Source organism: Lynx canadensis, chromosome C2 (genome assembly GCF_007474595.2).
Source record: "Lynx canadensis isolate LIC74 chromosome C2, mLynCan4.pri.v2, whole genome shotgun sequence".
NCBI lineage: Eukaryota > Metazoa > Chordata > Mammalia > Carnivora > Felidae > Lynx > Lynx canadensis.
In genome coordinates, this window is record NC_044311.2 from 18,718,636 (window position 1) to 18,725,994 (window position 7,359).

General features: G+C 40.2%; 1 protein-coding gene across 1 annotated transcript in view; it reads right to left on the reverse strand.

Moving 5' to 3' along the window:
• The window catches only part of LOC115523127 (ubiquitin-conjugating enzyme E2 E2-like), a 377,540-nt gene that overhangs the window by 24,135 nt on the left and 346,046 nt on the right, over nucleotides 1-7,359 (reverse strand).

The window sequence follows — 7,359 nt, forward strand, 5'->3', positions numbered from 1 at the left end:
TTTTTATCTGACTGAAACTTGACATATACCCTGTACTGGTGGGCTTAGGCTGTCACAACAAAATACCAGAAACTGGGTGGTTTGAGCAACAGAAACTTATTTCCCATAGTTCTGGAGGCTGGGAAGTCCAAGATCAAGGTGTGGGCCGATTTGGTTTCTAGTGAGGATTCTCTCTCTGCCTTGCTGGTGGCTACTTTCTCCCTGTATGCTCACAAAGCAGGGAAGAAGAGAGGGGGCTTTCTGGTGTCTCCTCCTGTAAGGACACTAATCCTATTAGCAAGGGCTCCATCCTCATGACCTCATTTAACCTTAATTACCACTTTATTGTGCCCATCTCCAAATACAGTCACGTTGGTGGTTAGGGCTTTAACATGTGAATTTTGAGGGGATACAGTTTAGTGCTCAGCACCCCCTCAGAGGCTGCTTTCTCTGGGCCTGGGGGCCAAGTGTAGCAAGCCATGTTTCATATCTCCATCCTCCTTTTCTGACACACAAGTCCTCTGGTCAGCCATCCTCACATTATCATCTACACATTTGTTTGTCCTATACTTCTTCAGGATAATGGCTCTCCCAGCTGTCCCAATCCTTGCTGACCACACTCTCTCCAAGCTCCACTGTGGCAATACGCTATTTATGTGCTTCTTTTATTCTCAACCCACCCTCCGTTAGATTGTAATAGCTAGACGAATATTTCCCATAGTTGTAGTGATCATAGGCCTCGTAGAATCTCCTGTAGTGTCTAGTGTAGTTTCTCCAACATTTTGCGCTAAAAATAAACGTGTTTGTTGAATTGAGCGCCTGAGGATTCTCTGAAATTATAGTAATTAATAATTGCTGCAATGGCTATTTATTAATTGGCCAATTTTAAATGAGTACTTTTATAGGGAAGAGGAAAATTATTTTACATTTAGAAATCTGTGAGAATAGTTTGTGTGAAGGCAAGTGTGTAAAGAGAATACTGTGAAAAAATTGGGGTAGATGAAGAATACTTTGAAAAGACTAACCCCTAGACATTCATTCAGAGAGAGACTTACAGAGTGCTGTTACCATGCCAAGAGCAAGACATCCAGTAGCTAGAGGTGCCCTGGAAAAGATACTGGAACCTTATAATCACCAGATGTCAACACTGGCAGATATTCTAAAGACAGAGAAAAATGGATGCTACACAGAATATATGCAGGCAGCATTGACACATCGCTCCTTTCTGTACACAGGTTCTGGAGTCTTTCAGAACTACAAAGGTAGTTTCTTCTACCTCACCCTACACTGGGCAATCCCGAACCCAGAATTAAAATTGTGTTCCTGCAGGTGACTTTCAGCCATGTGTACATTATAAAATGTGAATGTGAGTGTGCTACGATGAACTCTGGTGATAAATAAATCAGTGAATTACAATGGCACGTTTGAGGGTGATCTACTCTTAATCCAGCTTCTGGAATCTTGACCATGCAGAGCTCTCCTCTTTCTCTTCATGATCTCTTTGTACAGATTGCTAGGGTCCTCTGAATAGGGCAGTTCAAGGAGACAAGGCGCCCTTGGAGCAGATGGAAGGGCAGTGGAATGTGTTGTGTTCACCTCTAGGGTCTAATGTGTTTGACTATTAAGGACCCACCCTGTAAGGGAGTCTGATGACTGAGAGAGCGGGGTTAGTGTAGTATCATGCCCCACTCCATGCCTCTACCCCTTGAATTAATGGTGTTGTGAGTCTCTTAACTAGCCAAAGGGCTGGACACTGAAGAAATGCTATCCGAAAGCATTCTGGATTCCTTAAAAGGGAGCACTATGTATCCTAGCCACAGAACTGTGTGGGCCATGATGAGTGGTTTCTGAGTGTCGGACATTCTGGTGGAGCAGGTATCCAGAGGCAGAGGGCTTCCATCATTGGTCACGGTGGCCTTCACAGTGAACACAAGTCCTGGCCCCAACTTCTGGTTTTAAGTGATGATTTGAGTACTGTCAGACTCTTGTACTTTAATCTCCTCAAAAGCAGGGACTTTGATCCAAGTAATTTAACTACTGCCTGCTTTCTTCCCTGGCCTTGGGCCTGAACCAGAGCTTGGTAAATGTTTGCTGAACAACCAAGTGACTGAGCTTAAGGCATCCATGTGGTGCCCATGCACAGATGCTACAGCTCAGCTGTGTCACACAGAGATCGTGGTTGGGGCCATGTAACCCAGCTGGTAAGAGCTCAGGTTCGGGAGTCAAACTCCTTACATGGAAATCCTGGTTTTGACCACTCTTACCTGGTCACATCACTTAACCTCTCTGAGCTTGTTTTCTCATCTGCAAAAAGCAGGTAACATCAGTGTCTACCTCGTAAGGTGGTGGAGAGGATTAAATGAGAAAACTAATGAGAAGCACTGAATACAGTGCCTGGTACTCTGTAGGCTCAAAATTAGCCAGCTGTTACCGCATTCATGATCACATTCATTATCATGACCATAGCCACGCCTGGCGAAAGAATAGTAGAGAAGTTACCAGCCACTACTTACCCTCACAGCTGCCTGGGTGTTAATGCTGCTGCATTCATTCGATTCCAGCTGCCTCTGCAGAGAGGGCTTGCTTCTCAACATTCCTGTCTTTGCCATGCTGGGTCAAACTGTCACTCAACAGGTTAACCTTTGGGGTAAGCTGTTTGGAGTCCCTAGGAAGCTGCTTTTAGAAAGGGGATGGTGATTCTTTAAATCTGTTTTATTGTGGTAAAATATACATAAAATTTACCATTTTAACCATTTTCAGGGGTGCAAGTCAGTGGCATTAAGTACATGCACATTGTTGTTGGATGGTGATTCTTGAAGGGCAATATTTTATGGCTTCCCTGGGAACAACCTGCAGGGCATTTTCCTTTCTCCTTGAGTCTAGTGATGACCCTGACAGTGACCAGGGGCCTCCTGGGTGATGCCTAAGCGTCTGCTTCAGTTCAGGCACTGTAGCACATGCAGTGTCCATGCCTTGGCACTGAGATTTACTAAGATCTTGGTCTAAGTTTCTTCTGATCAGAACAACATTTGTTTTCATGGGCAGTGAAGTCATCACACAGTGGTTGGTGAGAATCAACTGTGGTCACGTGATGCATAATTAAGACATGAAGTCAGACATAATTTTCATCTCCTGGGCCACAAATAGAAAACCTACACTGTAAATAGATTGTCTGGGGGTGGGATGACAGCATGGGGGATAATAATGTTATCACTTATTTGACTACTTAAATTGCATAACACCTACTGCCTCTAGAACTATTTAAAGAATGTTAGACTAGAGAACATTTAAGAAGAAAACGTCACAGCCATTTAAGAACTTCCTTCCTGGTGTTAAAAATTTTTTTCCATCTTATCTTTTGGTTGATTGTTACAAAGGCAAAGGACATATTACAATAAACATAGAATACACATTTTAAAAGTAAAAATTAGAATTACTCAAAAAAAGCATTCTAATTCTCTATTGGGAAGACCACGGTAGAACTAAGAGGGCTACGTTTTTTCCCTGATACTCAGGAAGATGATGCCTATTCCTATGCTCTCTAGTTCTCAAGAGGGGACACCTCTACAAAACCCTTCGCTGACATCAAAGTGGAGCTGAAGCAACACTTCTTTACTAAAACCTCTTGAAAAAAGTGGAAATTAATTCTCTGTTAATTCTGAAATGTGTTTTTATTTCCTGATGAGTTTCTAAGGCTCTGTAAATTAATATAGTACAAGTAAGCAGTAAATACACACATTACTAATTGTTCATAAAAACAGTAATTTCTCACGACAAAGAGAAGAAACTTCCTAATTTTAGGAATGAGTCATCAGCGACTTGAATGGATGGAACAGGTTGATGCTTTGAAACTATAAAGAGGTGCAGACAGCATTCATAAAGTACAGTACTGCTAACAGCAACTTACTGCAAATTTGAATAGAATAGTTACTTGCACATTTCTACCACAACACAAGTTTCTGCCTGGCTTAACATATGGTATTTGGGTTCTAAATAAGCAAAAGACATACTAGTCAATTCTCGGGGCGCCTGGGTGGTTTAGTCGGTTAAGCGTCCAACTTCGGCTCAGGTCATGATCTCATGGCTTGTGAGTTTGAGCCCTGCATTGGACTCTGCCGACAGCTTAGAGCCTGGAGCCTGCTTCGGATTCTGTGTCTTTCTCTCTCTCTCTCTGCCCTTCCCCTGCCCACGCTCTGTTTCTCTCTGTCTCTCAAAAATAAATAAACATTAAAAACAAATTTAAAAAAGACTTTCTAGTCAATTCTCAAGCATTTACTTGAAGGTAAGACCTGAATAAATTTGCAAATATTAATTAAAAACTAATAATGCTTCAGAAACTAACTTAAAAAGCTTGCCCTTTCATCAGCTGAAATTTAACTTTAGGCATTCTCATTTTAATTTACTAATACTTATTTTAAAAAATTTAAGTTATATAATCATTTAAAATTATTTACTAACCCTTAAAAATCTAAACCATAAAACAAATATAGAAGTAAATCATGAAAATCCTTCTTTCCTACCTTACACCTTCAAATTCTAACTCCCCAGAGGGTAACTGCTTTTTAACAGTTTTGTGTGCCCCTTTATACAATTTTTCTATGCATTTTATAGTCAAATACATGTGTGAGGGTGTTTATGGCCAATTTTATTTTATTTTTTAATAGATCAAACTACATAATATTGTGGATTTTCCTTCTTCTCTTTTAGGACTGTACAGCTCTATTTAACCATTCCCTAGTGATGCACAGTAAGAACTTTTCCAGTTCTTTACTATTATAAATAATGTTGTGAAAAATGTATGGCCAACTAATCTTTGACAAAGCAAGAAAGAATATCCAATGGAAAAAAGACAGTCTCTTTAGCAAATGGTGCTGAGAGAACTGGACAGCGACATGCAGAAGAATGAAACTGGACCACTTTCTTACATCATACACAAAAATAAACTCAAAATGGGTGCAAGACCTAAATGTGAGACAGGAAACCATCAAAACCCTACAGGAAAAAGCAGGCAACAACCTCTTTGACCTCAGCCGCAGCAATTTCTTACTTGACACATCTCCAAAGGCAAGGGAATTAAAAGCAAACATGAACTACTGGGACTTCATCAAAATAAAAAGCTTCTGCACTGCAAAGAAAAAGATCAACAAAACTAAAAGGCAACCTACAGAATGGGAAAAGATATTTGCAAATGACATATTGGATAAAGGGTTAGTGTCCAAAATCTATAAAGAACTTACCAAGCTCAACATCTGAAAAACAATCCAGTGAAAAAATGGGCAGAAGACATGAATAGACACTTTTCCAAAGAAGACATCCAGATGGCCAACAGACATTTGAAAAGATGCTCAACGTCACTCATCATCAGGGAAATACAAATCAAAGCCACACTGAGATACCACCTCACACCAGTCAGAGGGGCTAAAATTAACAACTCAAGAAACAACAGATGCAGGCGAGGATGTGGAGAAAAGGGAATCCTCCTGCACTGTTGGTGGGAATGCAAACTGGTGCAGCCACTCTGGAAAACAATGTGGAGGTTCCTCAAAAAAATTAAAAATAGAACTGCCCTACGACCCAGCAATAGCACTACTAGGAATTTATCCAAAGGATACAGGAGTGTTGATTCATAGGGGCACATGTACCCCAATGTTTATAGCAGTGCTTTCAACAATACCTAAATTATGGAAAAAGCCTGAATGTCCATCAATAGATGAATGGATAAAGAAGATGTGGTTCATATAGACAATGGAATACTATTTGGCAATGAGAAAGAATGAAATCACGCCATTCGCAGCAATGTGGATAGAACTGGAAGGTATTATGCTAAGTGAAATAAGTCAGTCAGAGAAAGACAGATGTATGTTTTCACTCATATGTGGTTCTTGAGAAACTAAGACCATGGGGCAAGGGAAGGGGAAAAAAATTGTTACAAACAGAGAGGGAGGGAGGCAAACCATAAGAGACTCTTAAATACAGAGAACAAACTGAGGGTGGATGGGGGTTTGGAGGAGAGGGGACATTGAGGAGGGTACTTGTTGGGATGAGCACTGGGTGTTGTATGTAAGTGATGAACCATGGGAATCTACCCAATAACCAACAGCACACTTTACACACTGTATGTTAGCCAATTTAACAATAAATTATATAAAAAAATAATGTTGTGGAGTATTCCTTGAGCATATACCCATGAACACTTGTGAGTATTTTTACAGGATGGATTCCCAGAAGTGAGACTGCTGGTCAGGGGTTATGTGCATTTTACATTTTGACAGGTGCCTCCAAATTGTCCTTGAAAAACGTAGTACCAATCTATATTCCTAAAAACTGCGTAAAAGTGCCTTTCCCAGCACTCTTCCTATATCAGATGTTATTAATCTTTTGATTTTTGTCAACTGATTAAAAAGAGAAATATCATTTTAGTTGGTGTTTACTAGAGTCTGAAGATCTTTTCCTATGTTTCTCAGTTATACTTTGCTGTGCTATGCATTGAGTGCTTAGATCACGTTCCCAATTTTTTACTGAGTTATTGGTTTTTCACTTCTTGATTTTTAATTTTTCCTACATTAGGCATATTAACTCTCTGCCCACTATATATGTTACAAGACTGCAATCTGTGAACAACTTACGGTATTTTTGCCATATAGAATTTAAAAATTTTTAGGTAGTCGGGGCGCCTGGGTGGCGCAGTCGGTTAAGCGTCCGACTTCAGCCAGGTCACGATCTCGCGGTCCGTGAGTTCGAGCCCCGCGTCGGGCTCTGGGCTGATGGCTCAGAGCCTGGAGCCTGTTTCCGATTCTGTGTCTCCCTCTCTGCCCCTCCCCCGTTCATGCTCTGTCTCTCTCTGTCCCAAAAATAAATAAACATTGAAAAAAAAAAAATTTTTAGGTAGTCAAATCTGTTGATGCTTTTTCTTTATGCTTTTTGGATTTTATCTTGCTTATAAAGACCTTCTTCTAATGCCAATTTTTACTTCAGAATGTGCATAAGCTTTGGTATGTTTTCTTGGAAAGAACCTGTTTTGAAATATATTACTACTGGGTATAGAATTCTGGGCTGACAGTTTTTCCTTTAGTACTTTAAAGATGTAGTTCCACCATCTTCTGGTTAGCAGTTTCTCAACAGACGTTTGCAGTCATGACTAGCTTTGCTTCTCTCTAATAATATAACCATTTTTGGCGGGGCTGCTTTTAAGAATTTCTCTATCATTCTTCAGCAATTTGATATGATGTACCTGGGTGTGGGTTTTCTTCATGTTTCTTCTGCTTGGGGTTCATAAAGCTTCTTTGATACATGTGTTTAAAGTTCTCATCAAATTCAGAAAATTATCAACCATTATTTAGTCTAATTCTAACGTCTGTGTCAATTCTGGGTCTGTTTCCA